Source organism: Amblyomma americanum, chromosome 10 (assembly GCF_052857255.1).
Source record: "Amblyomma americanum isolate KBUSLIRL-KWMA chromosome 10, ASM5285725v1, whole genome shotgun sequence".
NCBI lineage: Eukaryota > Metazoa > Arthropoda > Arachnida > Ixodida > Ixodidae > Amblyomma > Amblyomma americanum.
Window position 1 is genome coordinate 38,079,079 of NC_135506.1, and position 20,862 is coordinate 38,099,940.

Below are 20,862 nucleotides of genomic sequence, written 5' to 3' on the forward strand. Positions count from 1 at the left end.
ATAATCGCTACAGACATAACAAACATAGCGCTTCAATACCCGTGGCAGGCAGCTTCAGTCCGTGTTTTGCCGATATCGTTCTAGTAAGGAACATTTAGAAAACAAAATAATAAACAGCTATTTTAAATTATATTTACAGCTCCAGAGCACCAGCAGTGCAAAGTTTATGCACTGAGCCTTAAGGAAAAGGTGCGCATTAGGTCTATGCATTGAAAATGTTACAAGCATGAGCGCTGACATAATATAACTGTCTGTGACTGACAGCTGCTAAAATCCATGCCATATCTCGCGATAAATTAATTTTCATCTGGCCACATCGCCAACCTGAATATCGGTGTGCAGTGCAGCTGTAAACAGGAACGAATTCTTCGTCAACCAGCAAACCGTCGTGTTTGAAACATAGTAAGCTGACCCTACTTAAGGCACGTTCCCGAATCACTGTAGTCTGACAATTTTTGTTGCATAGTGAACTGAGCGGACATTATTCAAGCAAGCCCTGCGTCCAATGCTGACCTTGTAAAAACAGCGTCAAAGTATACCTAAATATCGCTTTTTATTGTACTGGAAAAGGACTTTATCTTAAAGAAATCGAGAAGCCTGATGAGCAGTTTCTTCTCTGTTGGAAGAGAACGAAGGGTTTTCTTTTATGAAAGCATGAAACTATCCTGCAATTTGAGCGCTCTTACATAGCGGCACTTCTCGAATGTGCTGACGGGCACGTCTACAATACTGTTACACTAATAAAAAATATTGAATAAAAGAACGCTTCTGCCACCTCTGCAAATGGGTGTTATGCAAAAATCACGAGTAACGTGTAGAAATGACAACATAAATAGCCTACTAGCATAGGTCTTTTCTCCAATGTAAACGTTCTCGGTACCGTCCAAGGCGATGCATTGGTGGTAGTGGTTTTTTTAATTAAAATAATAGTAAAAAGGAAGGAAAAGATGTTTGCTAGCCCCGACATCTGTCATCGATACTGAAGCACCTGAGTTGGGGAGCGGAAATAAAGCATAGCAGGCCAAATGGGAAAATGAAATGAAAGAGGTGATGGAAAGGTGATACATTCTTTACCACTTTGCTCAAACCCAAATTATCAATATATGCCAGCTAAAACGTTGACTTCGGCAAAGAAAACATTGCTATATATAAGTACACTCGGTGATACATCTCTTGGAGATTTGGTAGTTGAGCTCCTTTTGTAGTATAGCGAGGGTATGATTTGTGTCCTACGATATTCAAATAACATGCATGAACGCTCGCGCTCGTATGAGATTGTTAACGTAAAGCGCTGGAAAGGTGCAGCGGTGACGTGCAAGCAGGGCATCCGACTGGCGTGCAAGAGGTCCGGGATTCGAATTCCGCGGCCGCGCAATTCTCGACCGGGCTTTTAGAAGAAGAAAAACTGCACGTGTCGATGGAATTCTATTACGGTGCGGCCTGATCATGACTAGAACCGACAACGCACTCTCACCACAAAAAGATTTGGCCACGCTGGTGTAGTACTTGGCCAAACAAAATTAAACGTCGGCCCTCAGCCGCGCGTCGCAGCGCAGCAACTGACAAAGGCTGCGGTCAGACCTGTGACGCATCGGAGGGTGCTAGAATCTCTGGCTCCTGACAGGGCGCCACAGGAAATAATCTAGTAGCGCATACCGCTAGGACCATATCCAGTGAAATTAGTCGGTGAGGCTAGCGAGCAGTGCTGTTGAAGGAACTAGCGGCTATTGAATGGCACGGCATAGGCGACTTTTACATCGACGATAGGAAATGACTAGTTGACAGTGTTCATGCGCGAATCACTCGGGGTCACATAGATAACAACCCACTTCAAGCCGCTGCAAGAAATGCATCTTGCATTGATTTCATCTCTGCATGACACGCCGGTGTAACCAGCATAGACTATGCTTCTTACTTCCGATGCCACATGCCGTTACTCGCTGTCCTGCGCCACAGCACAAAGCACACTTGTGCTTAGAGGTAGGTTTCCTCAAAAACTGTACTTTGTTTATGGCAACATAACATGGGCCGGCGCCCATGCATTTCTGGAGTGGAATAATCTAACCTTAGCACAGAATAGTCAGCTAAATTCTCAATACACTCTGTCTCTCTGAATCTCTGGCTCCGGACAGGCCGCCATTGGAAACATTCTGACACCGTTTACCCCTAGAACCTTATGCAGAGACGATAGCCTAGCAGGGCTGTTCGAGTAACTATCGGGTATTAAATGGGATATGTCATAGGGCTCAGTGGAATTAGGAGGACAGAAGAAGTGTATGCAGTGTTGAAGGGTGTGGACGCACTTTGATAATACAATGATAACGCAAAGAATGAAATAGGCTTCAAACTATATGCGCTCACTCTGGCATCGTGAAGGATGTGGAAGTTGTCGGAAAGGTACGTTGTAGCGACGTTATTGTAAGGCCTCGAATGCGATTAGCGGACCGACGACAACTAGGTATGGGATTCACACGCCGCGGTGGGGCGACTCAGTGGTTAGGGCGCGCGGCTACTGATCTGGAGTACCCGGGCTCGAACCCGTCCGCGGCGGCCGCGTTTCGATGGAGGCGAAACGCTAAGGCGCCCGTATGCTCTACGATGTCAGTGCACGTTAAAGATGATAATAATAATAGTAATAATAATAATAATTGGTTTTGGAAAAAGAAATGGCGCCTTATCTGTCTCATATCGGCGGACACTTGAACCCCGCCGTAAGGGAAGGGATAAAGGAGGGAGCGAAAGAAGGAAGAAAGAGGTGCCGTAGTGGAGGGCTCCGGAATAATTTCGGCCACCTGGGGATCTTTAACGTGCACTGACATCACACAGCACACGGGCGCCTTAGGGTGCTGCCTCCATAAAAACGCAGCCGCCGCGTTCGGTTTCGAACCCGGGAACCCCGGATCAGTAGCCGAGCGCCAAGTAGCCGAGCAAGAGGTATCGGTGTCGGCTCTGTACTTATACCACGCCATGGCCACGATCAGTACGAGGTAACATGTGCCAGCAGCTGGTAACCTAAGCACTGAGCCACCACGGCGGGTAAAATGCCCAGGTGGTGGAAATAATTCCGGAGCACTCAACTACGACACCTCTTTCTCCCTTTCTAATCTTAGTCCCTCATTTATATTTTCTCTTACAGCACGGTTTAGTTGTCCACCGATATACGACAGATGCTGCGCTATTTCGTTGCACGTGACAACAGAGGATTTCTCTGGTATTTTATTATAGGACAGTGCGGCTTAAAAAGAGGTACAAACACACTGTGACGCAGGTTAACGGGCCTACATCTAGCTGTGATAAATAGATCGTAGAAACCTATGAGGACATGGAATAAGCAATGAGCAATGTAAAAACACAGAACACTGCACTAATGGGAGAATTGTACACTAAGGCAGGGGACGAGCAGTCTGGAGACCAGGCAGTAGCCGACTATGGCTTAGGCTCTATGGGAATATCAGGGAGGAGTTATTAGTCGAGAGAAACAATTTCGGATTATGAAAACCGAATACCTTCTTCCGGAAACGAGTAAACAACAAATTGACGTGGGAGAGCTCAATGGTAATGCTAAAATTCAAATAGACTTCATACTATGCACTCACTCTGACATCGTGCAGGATGTCGAAGTCCTCGGAAACGTACGTTGTAGCGACCGTTGGATGGTAAGGCATAGATTGAGACCAGGCTTGAAGAGGGAATGGAAGAAACTAGTGAAGTGGAAGCCCATAAATGAGTTACCGGTTAGAGAGAAATTAGAGGATTCAGGACCCATCGCAGTGGCGCCGTGGTTTGTGTGCTCGGCTACTGATCGGGTCACGGTGTAAGAGTAGGCTAGCTGAGCGAACGGCAAGGGAGAGGCGCCGCTCCGTGCAGGGAGGATAATGTAGTAGTTAGCCGGCAGTTCAAGAGAGGGCGCACCAAACTGTGGCCCGCTATAGGGGGTTTCCATGCACACTTGTGCCCATCTTATTACCCGCGTAGCGGCTGTTACGCGCCTTTTCCCGTCCGGATATCGCTTTTGTGTGGGTCGTGTTTATTGCTGATGCACTGGTGACATGGGGAAGTGCTTCGTGCCGTTTTGTAAGACAGGCTACAAGTCTTGTGGGGAAAGGTTATCACTTTTCAAGCCACCGAATGACGACGCCAGGTTGGAGGCATGGAGAAGAGCAATCCCGCGCAAAGATCGCGTGCTGCAGCGGACGGACCGTGTGTGTGAGAAACATTTTGCTCATTATTTTATACTAAAAACGTGGCCCTCCGAAATAGATGGTCACGTTCTGATGTCAGGGAATAGAAGAGCCGGCCTAACAAAGGACGCTGTGCCTTCAATTTTCGAAGGAGCACCGAGTTACCTTTCCAAGAAGATCACGAGTCTCCGAAAAAGAGTGAAGCGGATAGAGAAACCTGCGGCAACTTCTGTGCGTCCCCCGAATTACACCAGCATATCTGAGGGCTCATCACATGGTGCGGAAGTGTCCAAGACCGCAGCCACAAGCCACGAAGAGGAAAACAGCGATGGCACTGAAGCTCTAAACCACTCTTCATTCGACGACTTATTCGACTTCGCAGCGAACATGTGATTACCAAGGTCATCGTGGGCAGTGCATCGGATCGATGAAGAGGGGACCAAAGACGTTCTGGTCATTGATGCTCGCATAGTGTACGGTGACGGAGGCTGCTGTATATTCAATAAGAAGTCATTGCACGTAAACTCAGATATGGCGGTCCAAGCCTACATTTTCGACAGGCCAGTCGACTGCACAGCAATAGGAATCAGCCCGTCTGTCTCAACAACATCTGATCTTGAGAGCATGGTAAGAACGTTTGACAATGCGAACGTTTGCTGCGGCGAACCAAGTTTAAAAAGCTTTCCGTCTGTGCTGCCAGAATGTGCTTATGTGGACAACGAAAAAAAGTGGAGGCATAACAAATGCCCTTTATTATCGCCTGCAGGTGGCATATGTCGGTTATGCAGTGGCCTCCACAAAACATTGCAATTGCATGCTGATCGCCAAATGGCAAGGGCAAAACAGAAAGTACCGCTTCAACGGATCAGGCTTTCTGCTGTGAGGAAAGGTGTACCGTCTGCCCAACTTCAAAGAATCAACGAATAGCGCCATGCAAAAGCCACTGTACTGCGGTCTCGAGCACGACTTTTAGCACGAAACAAATTGCTTATGAATCAGCTGAAAAACTGTGAGCAAGAATTCGCAAAAGTGAAAGAGGAAGGGCTCGCAGAGAAGCTAGGAAGTGTTGATTTACCTGCAGCACAGTTGCTTTTTGTAAACGAGTGCATTGCTGCAGCTAAATGCACGACGAAGCAGAACAGAAGGTACACTGACGACTGGCTGCTGCTCTGCCTTTTGCTAAACGTCCGAAGCCTTGCGGCATACTCTTTTCTGCGCAGCAATGCCATATTACCTCTGCCATGAGTTTCCACTATCAGGAAGTACATCAGCATAGTGGGGCTGAAGTGTGGTTTTGACGAAGCGTTTTTAAAGGCCCTTAAAATGAAAGTTTCCCCGAAATTAGCATTTCAACGAAGAGGGATCCTCATTCTTGACGAGATTCAAGTCAGAAAGGAGATCACGGTGAACTCACGAACAATGACATATGCCGGACTTGTTGACTTTGGTGAAAGAACAGCCAAAGCAATGAGCCGGCTGATCACGGGCTCGTTTTCGCCTTCGCACCGTTCGGAGAAAAATACTTGCAGCCAGTGGCTGTGTTTGCCTCCAAGGGACCTACGAAAGGGACGCTCCTAGCACAGCTACTGCTTCAGTGCATTGTACACTTAGAAGAAGCGGGCCTTTTAGTTGGTGGTGTTGTTTGTGATGGCGCCTCTACTAATAGAGCAATGTGGAGACAGCTTGGAATCAGCGGTGCTCTGGGGCATGTTGTATATGCCTTTGATCATCCACTGGATACATCGCGAAAGGTGCATATCTTCGCAGACGCACCTCATCTCTTCAAGTGCATACGCAATCGTCGGTATGAGAAAAAAGTGTTGAAGAAAGGCGGAAAGTTCACTAAATGGTCTTGCTACGACGCCCTGTTTGTAGCAGCCACCAAAAACGCAACTGAGCTGAGAGTATGCCCAAAATTGACGTACAACCATGTTAATCCTTCCAACATGCTTAAAATGAGAGTGAAATTGGCAACCCAAATTTTCAGCAATTCCGTAGCAAAAGGAACTTTGTTTTACGAACGTAGAGGAGCACCTCGGCTGTTTAATGTCAAACCGACCGTTGAGTTCACAATCTTTATGAACAACTTATTTGATGCCCTGAACCGGCGCTTTCCAGGAGAAGGTCTGACTCTAGGCTGCAATGATCTTAAAGTTCTTGAGAGTGCCTCTGATTGGCTTGACGAATGGGAGGAAGAAATTGCAAAAGGAGAAATTCCTCAAGATCTCTTCCTAAGCCGGTCAACTGCGGAAGGGTTAAGGGTGACGCTCAAATTTGCTCGTGAGCTGTCAATCTACCTGTTGAAAAAGTGCGATTTCAGGTATGTGCTGACCGGAAAAATGGATCAAGACCCGTTGGAATGTTTTTTTGGTGTTATTCGACAAGCGGGTGGCCAAAACGAACATCCAATTTTCCCAACGTTCTTGCAACTATACCGTATGCTGTCGTTTTACTCCCTCCTGAAGCCACCGCGGTTTGGTAACTGTTCAGCTTCCGAGAAAGAACAGTACGGCGTTGTGACATTGGCTGACTTTAAGAACGCATATAACAGCTCAGCATCGAAGGAACTTAACAAGCTGGACCAGCTGAAAGAGCGGCTCGACGGCCTAATCGATGAAGGGAGCTGGGAGTGCGATTAAGTGTTTGTGTGTGATGATAACAATGCAAGTGTTGTTGAGTGTATAATTTATTATGTTACAGGGTTTGTATCCAGCAAAATTTTCAATCAGACCTCCTGCACTACGTGCAAGAAAGCACTGGAGGGTCAGAAAGGCTTGTCAAAGGTGCCCGAAGCTGAGCTCGTTAATTACAAAACAAGGGGCAGACTCACGCACCCTAACGTGCACCTCTATCAGCTTTTTATGGAAGCTTAAAATTTTTTCTCTAAACACGCGAATCTGGGAGATGCCTACGATAAAACAATTGATGCTGTACTAGAGAACTTCACTTTCACTTTCCCTTGTACTATCCACAGGGAGGACATTCTCGCCAAGCTACTCCATTATTATATAAGCCTTCGTATGCGTCAGTACTGCCGTCAGTTGAAACGCAAGCACGTTGAAAAAAGCCAGGACTTGCGTAAAATGTCCAAACTTGGGTGACCACAAGCAGCCGAGCTGAGTGTACTGTTTGTTATTTTGATTGCATACACAACAGTGGAAGTTAGGTGTTCCGTGCGTAATCCAGTTTTGCAGTGACTAATTTTTGCTTCATGTGTGAAATAAACACAAGGTTCTACCTGGGTTTTAAATTTTTTGTGGGCTACGGAAAACACCCACTTTCATCCTCACAGAAATCGCATGCAGTTCTCGCGTAACAGAACTACGGCATGCGTTCAGCCGCTTTCACACACAGACGATGATTCACAGTATAACAAACGTCTAAAAAATCTGCTGATGACCGCAAGTTTTTTTGGAGCTGCATACGGAGACACTGTGCTAAAGCCACGAACGGCGCCGCTACGGGCACAAGTTGGAAGCGCCATCTGACGAGCGAGAAGGAAGCACAATAGTATAGTCCGAGGGCTGGCGGCGGCGTTCGCTCACCTAAGCTATGTCTTTCACCGTGGATCGGGTGTACATGGGTTTAATCCGGAACGCGGCGGCTGCATTTCGAGGCAGGCGAAACGCAAAAGGTGCCCGTGTTCTGTGCAATGTCAGCGCACGCTAAAGATACCTAGGTGGTCGAAATTATTCAAGAGCCCTAAACTAGGGCATCTCTTCCTCTTCCTGCCTCTGTATCCCTTGCCTTAAGCCGCGGTTCAAGTGTCCACCAAAGATGTGAGGCATACTCTGCCATTTCCTGCCCTCAAAAACCAATTTTAAATGTTTTAATCCAGGATAACGCTGCCGAACAGATGTTCGGCTTCAAATCAGCCCCGCGACTTAACTGTTTAAGCAAGGAAAGATGGGTTTCTTGTTCATAGGGGGGGGGGGGGGGTAAAGTCCCAAACCTCGGGCTATAAGGACACCGTTGTGAATGGCTTTAGAAATTTTGAGCACCCGGGGTTCATTAATGTGCACTGACATCGCACCGTACACGGGCCTCTAGAATTTCGCCTCCATGGATATTCGACATCACGGAGCTTCCATCAGAAAAGCCCAGCAGAAGTAGGCAGTAGGTTGGTACGGCATGATACCGGCAACCTATCACAGCAGGCGAAATATAAAACGTGAAAGCATGAGGGCGTCTTCCATAGACAAGGCAGAGCTGGCAAAGCTATCAAAGTTAATAAATGAAAGGTAGCCTACATAAGGAAGATTATTTACGAAAGAAACGAGCACGCTGTAACGAACGGAGGCACCCTGAAAGCGGTGAAGAGGAAACTAGGCACAAACAAAAAGGTGATGTATACGCTAAGAGACAAAGGTGTACCTAAACGTATGCAGTAGCCAACAGTGGAGGAAAAATCGGAGGTGCAAAATTTAAAATTGGTTTTTGAGCGAAGAAAATGGCGCAGAAACTGTATCGCATATCTCGGTGAACACCCGAACTCCGCCGTAAGGAAAGGGCTAAAGGAGGGAGTGAAAGTAGAAAGGAAGAAAGGGTCCGTAGTGGAGGTCTCCGGAATAATTTCAAACGCTTGAATGTCTTGAACGTGGACATACACCGAACAGCACACTGCAGCGTTCTGCGTTTCGCATGAATCAAAACGTGGTCCCCGCAGTTGGGTTCGAATCTGGTTGCTCCGGCTCAGTGCGCTATTTTAATTATACTGTGTATGAAGTAGTGCGACACTAGACCAGATGCAAGAAAAAACGTCTTTTATAAACGAGACAAGTGAAAATTGAAAATTTTAAACATTTTTGCCCACCCTCTTATCTAAGGTTCTTACATGCTGCGAATGCAAATGCACCCTTTGCTTTAAACATAAAGGTCTTTGACCTCTATGCATATAATCTAAAGGAATGTTTCTTTAATGCTTTTACCTTCAGGCCCTTTAACCTAAATAACTTTACATGGAAGACGTTCCATTGAAAGCCTTCACCGTAAACGCCTTTAACCTGAAGCAATTTTAACTAAAGGCTTTTGCCCCTAAAATCCTTTATTCTGAAGGAATTTGCCCCGAAAGCCTGCCAGGTGTCAGTCATAATCTAATGGGCAGATGGGCCGCCTGCCACAAAGCAGGCTTCAGGGCCATACGTACTTATGCATGCCCGAAATCAAAACGCGCACAGTATTGCTACCACAATAAAAAAGATTGGCAGAAGAGGGAGAAAAGGATTTAGAGATCCACTTGCCAAATAGGGGACGCCAACGTAGTGCTTCGTCGTGTACAACGACAGTTCCGACGAATTTTCCAATGCCTTACAACAACAGCGAAATTTTCTGCAACTTCGATAAATACATGTGATCTGCGAATTACGAGCGCATGCGGTAAAAGCAGCGGGACCTCCTCATGGCACGAGAAAGCACAGCTACACCAACGAGCGTTTAATGTCGGGCAACCAGCAAGCGAGCTTTCTATGTCTACGAGAAACGTTCCCAGGGCGTGCGCCGCTGGACCCGAGGGCAGTGCCGCGAAATAATTGAGAAGCAACGCGAGGTGCTATTATGCTGCGGTAGAGCTACCGAGCATGTTCTACGCGGCGCCGCTTTAACTAAGCGTATTCAAGCAATTCCCGCGTCGTAGAATGTGACATATTTAAACCGAAGCTATCACTGTGCCAAAGAGGCATTTGACCAAGAGTGCCGCCGACTGGGGCGCCTGGATGCCATGGTCACGATATAGGGAGGCAGAAGCCACTGTTCGGTCTCATTTCATTTTAGGCGAAAGGATTCCGAACATCACTCAAGCGCCGCAGCAATAATGCATGGTCTCATTTCCAACAGCACAAAAATAATGCGGGTATGCCATTACGGCTGCCGATTTGGAGGCGCAGCATCGCCAGAAAGGCCCAAAAATGGCGCTGGGCGTCGAGAGAATCTAGCCTAGTCACGCAAGCAAGCATGTTGACTCGGTTCGCCAGCCCTGAGACAGTGCCTCGCGCTACGGACTACGCAGCTCTGCAATCGTAAGGTAGAAGCATTTAAAGTCATGAGATGGAAGACAAACCGGCGCTAATACTGTTAAGTAATCGTTATATGCATATTCACTGAGCTGCCATGCCTCTGAGATAATTGAGATGCTTCAAGAATGGCGAGGCACAGTAGTGTTTACTCGAGCGAGGGTGAAATTCTGTGCCTTCCGAATCGGCCTGTCGCAGCCGATTTGATCGGGCGCGAATGCCGCAGAAGTGGCCAGCAAAGAAACCAGCAGGTTTGTTGCTCACGCAACTACTCACGGTGTCAGCACAGGCACAGGCGTCGACCCTGGTGGGACGTGGACGGGTCCGGGGGCTGGGAGGCTGGGCCGGCAGGATGAGGGACAGGTCCGCGCTATGAGATCGTCAGATAGGGCCTGGCGCAGATCGACTGCGAAAGCGAAAAAACCGTCTGAACGAAGCGAGGGCTACGACCGTTCTGGAGGCTCGGCCGGCTCGGCGGTTCTCGTGGAGCTCGTTGCACGCAGCGCGTTTCACGCGCGGCGCCGCCCCTGGCTTCGATGGCAGCGAATGAACAATGTTGATGAAAATTTGATTGAGATTTCAAGATTCAGATTCAAGGAAGAAGAAGAACATATGTACCTAGCTCTGTGGTTTGTCTCAAGGCGTAGTCATAATCACGCGCATAATTCCGGTGTAGTGGTCGCGAGCTGCTCATACTAGGATAGAAACTATCTTACAGAGACAGCGACGAGCTCATTGAATCTCTTCCGAGAAGAAACGTTTTTTGCCATGACTCCTCTCACTTTTCCTAATGGGAAGTAAGGCGCGTTCGCTTTACTTTAATCAATATTCTGGTGGCTGTTTGCTGTATTATTACAACAGCTGTCGTCCTAACGTGATAGGTATTAATGAGCGCAGGACGGTAACAAAATAACATAATTCTCTTTTTTCCTTAGTTATTTTAGAGGACATAGATCTCAACTTTTGTCGGATCGCAGACCAACCGTTTTGCAACGGAACTCTGTTAGCACTGGCCGTAAGGGCGTCAAGGAATACTGTACGCGGCTTCTGACCATCACCGGGTTTTACACAGCTTCACTTATTAGGCAAGGTGAGAAAAAAATAACGTAGGGACGTTCTTAACGACTTTCTTAAATTAAATGCGATATCATTTCGAATTTACTTCGCACCCAAAAGGTCCGAAAACCTCTAAAAATTGGGTAGGCCGACTTATTGGTAGATTAGAAAGGAGTAGAATAATTGTTAGATGAGAGGGGAATTGGAAAAAAATACATTGTTGATTAACGTGGATTACTGTGTATTGGTGGGTAAATTCAAGCGAGTTCCTGGCGATTAGTTAGTAGACTAAGGGGAGTTACTGAGTCCATTTAGTATAACTCTTTATATAAGTATGATGCCTTCTGATAATCCAACGGAAGGTACTCGTATAATTCTTGTTCTCATGTTTCAAATTTTAAGTGCTGATGAGGACGCGAACCTCTCCGCCAGTCAGAGAATTCAGTGAACAGTGCCAGTGAATAAACTACATCATCTCGCATTTATGAAGCATTTCTCGGCATTCAGTGGCAATCAGTGCCGAAACAAACGTCTAAAATTTTCCTCATTGTTTTTGATACCGACAGCCTTAACGCTGCAGTAACTAGAATTTAAATTTTTCTGTGTTTATTGAAGTTAGTCCCCATCTCTTATTTTTAATGCAAACCTGGGGAAGCTCCTGCGCGCATGTCAAAGACAGCGTGTTTTCCTCCCCAGAACTCTTTTATACTGGTTAATCTAGGTCTGTCTCTTATTGACCAGCTACTCAATGGGAGTATATTGCACTACAGTACTAGAAACTATCTAGATAAGGACAGTTTCTATGTTCGTGACCTCTGGTCCGCCGGTATTTCCTAGGCGTTGTAATATTATAAGCGCGAACAAAACCCAGCTAGAACACGTGGTCGGCATTATAGGTAATTTAATGGGCTTGCATTTGACGGCTTCTAATGTCACTTCTTTTTTTATTTGCATTTATTTCACTTTGAAACTAAGTTAATCCAACAAGTCCGAACTTCCTGGTGTCATTGAAAACTTCATTCATCTGGTGTACAAAATTAACAACTGTGTCCGAACTTCCTGGTGTCATTGAAAACTTCATTCATCTGGTGTACAAAATTAACAACTGTGCTAAATTTCTAGTTCCATAGTAGTGGAGGGCTCCGCAATAATTTCGACAACCTGAGGATCTTTAACGTGCACTGATATCGCACAGCACACAGGCGCCTTAGCGTTTTGCCTTCTTTAGAACGCAGCCGCCGCAATCGCCATCTCAGCCAACTGCCTTTTTGTGATGCGCGCGCATTACAGAGTGTTGGCATTGGAAAGCAAGCCATTGCTCGCTGAGCAGAGACAAAATTTTATGACCTGCAGATTACTGTTAGAAGCTATACCGCGCTCTTATTTGCATTGATTTAATTCACCTGTTTACTGCATTTCTTCACGCCTTCACAGCGCGATTAAGGTGGCCTCCAGTACGTAGGAGTTGCCACGATTTTTATATCTTCATACGATGATTCGCTGCCGTGCAACTTATCATGACGCTCCACTCTTCTGATTCCGAATATCACAATTCTACACGTCTTTTCTTTGCAGTCTCCTGTGACTTACAATTAATTTAAATCCTACCTGCCATGGCAGTAATGTTTGCTCACAATTTTATTGGGCAGGCTATGTTGACGTCAAAAGGCCGCATGACATAGACCACCTGCCTCACGGGTTAGAGAAATGAAAATTGGGTTTCAATTACAGGAAGTGGCGCAGCAATTGTCTCACACATTACGGTATAGACCGGAACCGCGTCCTAAGGGAATGGAGGAAGGTTAGATTGGAAGAAGACAGCGATAAAGATGTGCCGTAGACTCAGTGGAAGCTTCCAGTTACATTAAGGTGCCGTAGTGGAGTGCTCCGGAATAATATCAACCACACGAGAATCTTTAACGTGCACTGACGACGCAAAGCACACCGGCGCTTATTGCATTTCGCCTCCATCGAAACGCAGCCGCCGGGGTCGGGATCGCATCCGGGTTCTCCGGCTTAGTAGCCGAGTGCCCTAACCGCTGAGTCAACGCGGCAGCTCCATCGGTTGCTCCTCTGGGCGATTTTTTGTCCATTTGTCGCTTACGACCACCGACGCCAACGATAACGCCGGTTTTTCTGGACGTGGGGTCTTTACGCTTTCCATTTAACACAACGCTGTCCTCCATCTCCTAAGGCGTCTGGAATCCCTTCCCGACTTCCAGCGGTTTATGCCGACAGGCCGGAAGCTGTGGTCTCGACTAGCTGCGACGATCTGCTGCAAGGCCTCAGAGACAGCTCCTGAGCTGCAGGTGGCGTAGCCAACGGCAGCTAAACCTCACGGCGGGCGGGTTGTGCCGTGGCAACTGTCAAACAGGCGCGGTTAGAAGGCGCGACCACTGCTTATTGAAAGACGCCTCTCACAACAGCGATGGCGAAGGGGCCACCGCTTGTGGGAGCCACGGCATTCCGGGCCCCGACCGTGCATCATGCTGGAGCCAAACCCGGCCGCCGCCTTCATTGAGCGCATCCAAGCATACATAGTGCCTTTCATGAATGACTCCTCTAGGGGCCAAATCTGCACCTCCGGGCTCCCTCATGACCATGATGTCAAGGCTCATAGGGCTCCGCTAAGCACTGGTGGTTCCATGCCTTGGGTACGGAGCGAAGTCTTCCTAGGCTTGGGGGATACAAATGACACAGAGGTCGCGGACTTCAGCCACCGTTTAGAAATCGTGTGTGTTACTACTGCCGCGTCCGAGCGCATCGCGTTTTTTCCGAGGCGTTGAATACACCGGCTTCACATCACGCCATTGCAAGAAGTACGGTTGCGAGATTACCCCGCCTAAGACGTTGCTTCATTCCTATGACCAAGATGCGATGGGCGGGATGTTCGGCGGGAGCGAAGGAGGTTTCGTGACCTTAACTACGCATGCGACGGCGTTCTACAACGCTGCGAGGGGTGCCGTTTTAGCAGAGGCGCCCCGAGAAGCAGGATGTGACGCACGCAAATAATCGTGATGTCTCAAAGAATAGGCGTCCTCATGCAAACATGACCCTGACGACGCGGCAGAATATCTCGGGGCGCCATATAACCTGTTTTGACCTTCATCAAGGAAGGACTGTCCTGCGTTCTGCCCACACCAGTGATGGCTTCGCATATATAAGGACGCCGCGCGTCCACACCGAGGGCCAGGGCGTCTTCGGCGCTTCTTCTTCTTCACGGCGGTTGCCGGTAGAGCTCGCTGCGTTCAGCATCATTATCATCAGCTCGGGCTCTTCTGCTTTTTCTTCTTTCTGCATGCAAGGTTGCTGCTGCTGTCCTCAATGGGTAAATTCCACGTACTTACTGCTGGGAAATAGCCGAGACAGAAGAGACGACTGACAGTTGCTGAGGAACGTTTTATTATCAAAGAAAAATAAGAAACAGTGCGGAGTGAGAGAGATTAAACTGAGGACGACATTAGTTTCTTTGACAAGGCCGACTGAAAATGAGAAAAGGGTATAGCGCAGTTGAAAAGGTTCTGTTATAGATGAATTTTGTTAATGAGCAGGAAAAAGTTGAATGCAGAAATATTTCACATGTGACCCGTTTCGCGTCCAAAACTAAGATTTAAATGACAGAGAGCATATTGCTGTTGCTTTTCCCAAGCACAGCAGCACGAAGAGGAAGAACAACCGCCGGTGCAGAGTGCACCCTGCAAAATCCCCCGCCATGGATATGTGCCTTTAAGACTGAGGACATCATCATCATCATAAAACTCGAAGCGAGCTCTGGAAATGGATGTTCTAGCAGGTGTGCCAGGACAATAAAAAACGTTGTGTCTTTTCAGGTTTCATATGCCGGGTCTTCAACAGACGATGGCGATCTGCAAATCTGGCCCTGGTCATTTCCGAAAAATTCTCTCTCTTTCTTACATTTCGCTTTGGCCGGTTTGGACCGAAACAGATGTCCTATCTTGTTTGACAGTGTCCAGCATGATGGCGGCATCCAAATTTGGATAGGTTCATTTCCGAAAATTTTGACCCAGCCAACCCCGAAATTTGAACTATACCTATTCGGACCAAATCTACTAGGGCTTCCTTTATCTATTCTGATTCTCTCTCCTTCGGGACAAGTGCCAAGGAATATGTCCTGAAACCATTGTGCGATTATATTCACAATTGTATAATTACATAAGGCAGATTCCTCTTCTAGAATGAAAATCTATTGTTTTTTCATCTCCGCTTTCTCTTAATATTTTTTCTAAGTTCCAGTCCAGGACTTAAAATTATCCAATTACTCCACTTCTTGTCCATGAGTGCGTTTGTATGCGCAATGCATCCTGACTAATATCCCCCATCCCCCCGTAGGTATTTGCCGTAGGTACGTAATCATCACCATCATCATCCGACTCAGACACACACTGCGGTTCGGGCTGCGGCTCTCTGTTGGATTGCGGCTAAGTACCAGGTGGTGTGTGCGCTAGCTCTTAAATTTCTGCTTGGTTTCCTGTGTTATTTTCCTGTTTTCTAGGGTGATTGAATGCGGGAACGTGGGCTCTTGTCCACGAGCTCTTCAGGTCAGGGGAACTCCTTCTTGTCGGCCTGTCTCTCCCCAGATGCGTTGCCACTTGACTGCTTCTGTTGTGGCGGAGTAAGCAGCACCCAGCTCTGAAGCCATCTCAAGTCAACCACCCCTCACTAAATAAGGATCACTGATGTCCGGCAGTTCGGCCGTGGCGGGATCGTTTGGAGATCAGCAGACCAGGTATGCATGGCAGACCTACTCATGTGCACTTCCTTCGCCAATCACCTGGTGAGCATGTCCGTACCTCCTCATCTGGGGGTTCAAAATGATTAGTCCGTGGAGAATATCCATGACTGAGCTCGTCTGAGACGATAGAGAAATTAACTTAGGCTGGCGTGATCGCCATTCCCCGATGCAGTCGAATAAGTGACGGGACGAGAATACCAATCGAGACAGTTATTGCTACGTTTGCGAGGCTGACTTGCCCATCTGAAGTCATTAACGGCCATAGATTTTTCGTGTTAATCAGTTCACATCTAGGAAACAACAGTGTACAGCGCCGCAATTGCTGGAGGTTTGCCCATAGTGCCAAGGTCTGCAAATCGAGCTTTTGTTGCTCGCGTGCCCAGAGAGCCAGGACACCGCTGGGTGCTGTGAGCACAAGAAGTGCTGTTTGTATGGTGGTGGCACATCACCAAGTTTTTCTGATTCTTTTTATGACCTACTATATGTACAGTGTGGACCGAAGAAGTTCAATTGTTAGAGTTAACTACGTGTCTAGACGAACTCACCCAGCGCCTGGAACCGCGTCGTTCTCAATCCTCTCGAAGAATTCTAATAACTCGGGAGCAATCATCAGAGGTATCACCACGAGTAAGCACTGGGCCACAATCAGGTGCCGACCACCTGCTAGCCGTGACTACCCCGACAGTGGATAAGATATTAGCGCTGATGAAGCAGGTGACATCCCTCACCGTGGAAGCTCTTCGGCTTCGTCATGATTAGTGCATCATCATCGGTGGTGGTGCAGTGGAACTGTCGAGGATTTGCTAATAAGGCCTCTGAAGTGAACATCTGCCTTCGAGACAGAAAGCTGAGTGCATGGGCCTTCCTACTGTAAGAGCATAATGCACTCCCACGCCTTTCAGATTTCTGCGCATGCCATTCACCCTCTATCCCTGATCGCCGTTGCACTGCCTCCTCCCTCAGCTCAGGTAAATCTGCAATTTATATTCACAGTTCAGTTCCGCACACACCGCTAGACCTTTCGCGGTGGTGCAACACACGTCAAGAGGTTGTCGCCCTTCTCGTAAAACCCGCACGCACACCCCTTGTCCTAGTTTCTTTTTATAGTCGTCCTGGCTCCGCATCTCTCAATCTAGGATAGGTTCGTTTTCCACATTCTACCAACTCTGGTATCCCTATTCTAGTTGGTGCTGTCTTCAACGGCGCACACTCTGTTTGGGGCTACCCATCGGATTCCTCAAGGGGCGCACACATCCAAGGGAGCTTTTCGGATCATTCCTTTCAACTTTTAAACCACGCGAACACCTCTACCCGCCCACGAGGTGGCCGGTATTCAACAGATTTGACTTGGTGGTTAGGCCCCGGTAACCCTCGTTTGGCTGTTGATTCTGATATTTTGGGTAGCGATCACAGCCCTATTTTTATCTCCCTCACGCTTACGCGTCTACGGAAAATACGCCGCACTGTACGAATAACGTCATGTGACTCTGTACGCGCAGACAATCATTTATCTACATTCAACCCTTCTTCAGCACTGTCTACTCTCTCTGCTGTTCTCGCTACTCACACTATTACCACTACTGTAAATGAAGACGACCCAAACCCAGACATACATCTCTTGAATCTGTGGGCTCTTCGTCGTCAGGCGGATCTTTACGCTACTCGTCACCCCGATGACCCATCGGCTCTTATTACTCTTCACCGCGCTACCGCACTGGCGCGGCGCTCTGCAAAGCGCCTAGGCAGGCAACGCTGGGCTGCATGTTGTGCCCGCCTGTCCTCTACGCAGGGCAATCGACATCTTTGGAGAGTGTCTCTCGCCATGGAGCGCCCTTCTCAGGTTTCAGATTACAGAAAGAGCATTCGCCTTGCGCTAAATTTGGATGAGGCCAGATTTGCACAACAAGCGGCCTGTCAATTTTTTCCAAATCATGACTGCACCGCTACGTCTCCACCTGACTTATTGGTTACAGAGCCCTCCGATGGGATTACTTCTGACCTCATCATGACAGAGCTGCTGGCATCCATTGAACGTTTAAAAACTACTACTACTCCCGGGCACGACAGCATACCTAACTCATTATTCCGTAACTTGGAGGGAGGGCTTTGCAAACCCTACTTGATACTTTTAACGAAGTGTGGCTTTCTGGCGTCATGCCGGTAGACTGGAAGCATTCTATTGTGGTTCCAATACCCAAGTCAGGTCAACCTCCAGTATCTCTCTCGGCGCTTCGTTCAATTTCCCTTACGCCTACCATCTGCAAATTTTATAAAAACATTCTAGCCGCACGCTTGTCGTGGTGGCTGGAATCCCATGATTGTTCACCAGATTCCCAAATTGGTTTCCGCCCACAAATTGGAACGGAGGACGGCCTTGCTACTTTGGCTGCTGACGTGCTTGACCACTCTCCGCAGAGTCACCTTGTACGAACCATAATCGCTACAGACATAACAAACTTAGCGCTTCAATACCCGTGGCAGGCAGCTTCAGTCCGTGTTTTGCCGATATCGTTCTAGTAAGGAACATTCAGAAAACAAAATTAATAAACAGCTATTTTCAATTATATTTACAGCTCCAGAGCACCAGCAGTGCAAAGTTTATGCACTGAGCCTTAAGGAAAAGGTGCGCATTAGGTCTATGCATTGAAAATGTTACAAGCATGAGCGCTGACATAATATAACTGTCTGTGACTGACAGCTGCTAAAATCTATGCCATATCTCGCGATAAATTAATTTTCATCAGGCCACATCGCCAACCTGAATCTCGGTGTGCAGTGCAGCTGTAAACAGGTACGAATTATTCGTCAACCAGCAAACCGTCGTGTTTGAAACATTTGGGATAGTAAGCTGACCCTACTTAAGGCACGTTCCCGAATCACTGTAGTCTGATAATTTTTGTTGCATAGTGAACTGAGCGGACATTATTCAAGCAAGCCCTGCGTCCAATGCTGACCTTGTAAAAACAGCGTCAAAGTATACCTAAATATCGCTTTTTATTGTACTGGAAAAGGACTTTATCTTAAAGAAATCGAGAAGCCTGATGAGTAGTTTCTTCTCTGTTGGAAGAGAACGAAGGGTTTTCTTTTATGAAAGCATGAAACTATCCTGCAATTTGAAACTATCCTGCATAGCGGCACTTCTCGAATGTGCTGACGGGCACGTCTACAATACTGCTACACTAATAAAAAATATTGAATAAAAGAACGCGTCTGCCACCTCTGCAAATGGGTGTTATGCAAAAATTATGAGTAACGTGTAGAAATGACAACATAAATAGCCTACTAGCATAGGTCTTTTCTCCAATGTAAACGTTCTCGGTACCGTCCAAGGTGATACATTGGTGGTAGTGTTTTTTTTTATGAAAATAATAGTAAAAAGGAAGGAAAAGATGTTTGCTAGCCCCGACATCTGTCATCGATACTGAAGCACCTGTGTTGGGGAGCGGAAATAAAGCATAGCAAGCCAAATGGGAAAATGAAATGAAAGAGGTGATGGAAAGGTGATACATTCCTTACCACTTTGCTCAAACCCAAATTATCAATAAATGCCAGCTAAAACGTTGACTTCGGCAAAGAAAACATTGCTATATATAAGTACGCTCGGTGATACATCTCTTGGAGATTTGGTAGTTGAGCTCTTTTTGTAGTATAGCGAGGGTATGATTTGTGTCCTACGATATTCAAATAACATGCATGAACGCTCGCGCTCGTATGAGATCGTTAACGTAAAGCGCTGCAAAGGTGCAGCGGGGACGTGCAGGCAGGGCATCCGGCTGGCGTGCAAGAGGTCCGGGTTTCGAATTCCACTGCCGTGCAATTCTCGACCGGGTTTCTAAAAAAATTAAAAAAAACTCCACGTGTCGATGGAATTCTATAATGGTGCGGCCTGATCATGACTAGAACCGACAACGCACTCTCACCAGAAAAGAATTTGGCCACGCTGGTGTAGTACTTGGCCAAACAAAATTAAACGTCGGCCCTCAGCCGCGAGCGGCTGTGCAGCAACTGACAAAGGTTGCGGTGAGACCTGCGACGCATCGGACGGTGCTAGAATCTCTGGCTCCGGACAGGGCGCCACAGGAAATAATCTAGTAGCGCATACCGCTAGGACTTTATCCAGTGAAATTAGTCAGTGGGGCTAGTGAGCAGGGCTGTTAAAGGAACTGGCGACTATTCAATGACATGGCATAGCAGAATTTTACATCGACGCTAGGAAATGACTGGTTGGTAGTGTTTGTGCGCGAATCACTCGGGTTCACATTAGTTAACAACCTACTTAAAGCCGCTGCAAGAAGTGCATCTTGCATTCATTTCATCTTTCCTCGACACGCCGGTGTAATCTAGGACGTGTATCTATATGAATGTCTCAAGGAATTCAGCTAAAATGCACTGCTGCACTGATAGCATGTAAGGAATATCCCGGATAAGGGGTCACGTTATCAGCTTAGAAAATAGCTATAAGGCTTAAAACAAAGTGTTCCTGTTAATCTTTCGTGAATTTGTGCCAATTATTGGTACTGCGCAACGCACTACCTTTAATTTTTTGCCGGAACAACTTCATCAAGCGACTTCAATGCATGCTAAGTTTTGAATTAGGAATTATTTCTGGCATTTTTTTGAATTAGTTTATTTTGAAATTGTTTTATTTCCTTCTCTAAGTTGTACGCAATATGTGAATCTAGATAGCACGTTGAGATTATAAAGATTATTAAGAAAGTTCAGGCTGCAGATGTTATCAACACTTTTGCATATTTGATATGTAGACCAAAAAAGATATTATTTTGCAGTCGTTGTAGATAAAAGCATAAATCCCAGAAAAAAAAAATATTCGTGCCCTCGAATAGAAACTTTCGCATCTATTTTT

At 47.0% G+C, this 20,862-nt stretch overlaps 1 long non-coding RNA gene and 1 pseudogene across 2 annotated transcripts in view; one reads left to right on the forward strand and one right to left on the reverse strand.

Moving 5' to 3' along the window:
* LOC144107736 (uncharacterized) overlaps positions 1-20,862 on the reverse strand; it is a 360,923-nt gene that overhangs the window by 22,536 nt on the left and 317,525 nt on the right. For both annotated transcript variants that reach the window (XR_013309368.1, XR_013309369.1), the window contains exon 3: positions 10,466-10,595. This is a non-coding gene — a long non-coding RNA (uncharacterized LOC144107736). The remainder of the gene's footprint in view (positions 1-10,465; positions 10,596-20,862) is intronic.
* Positions 4,050-7,282, forward strand: LOC144107224 (uncharacterized; annotated as a pseudogene).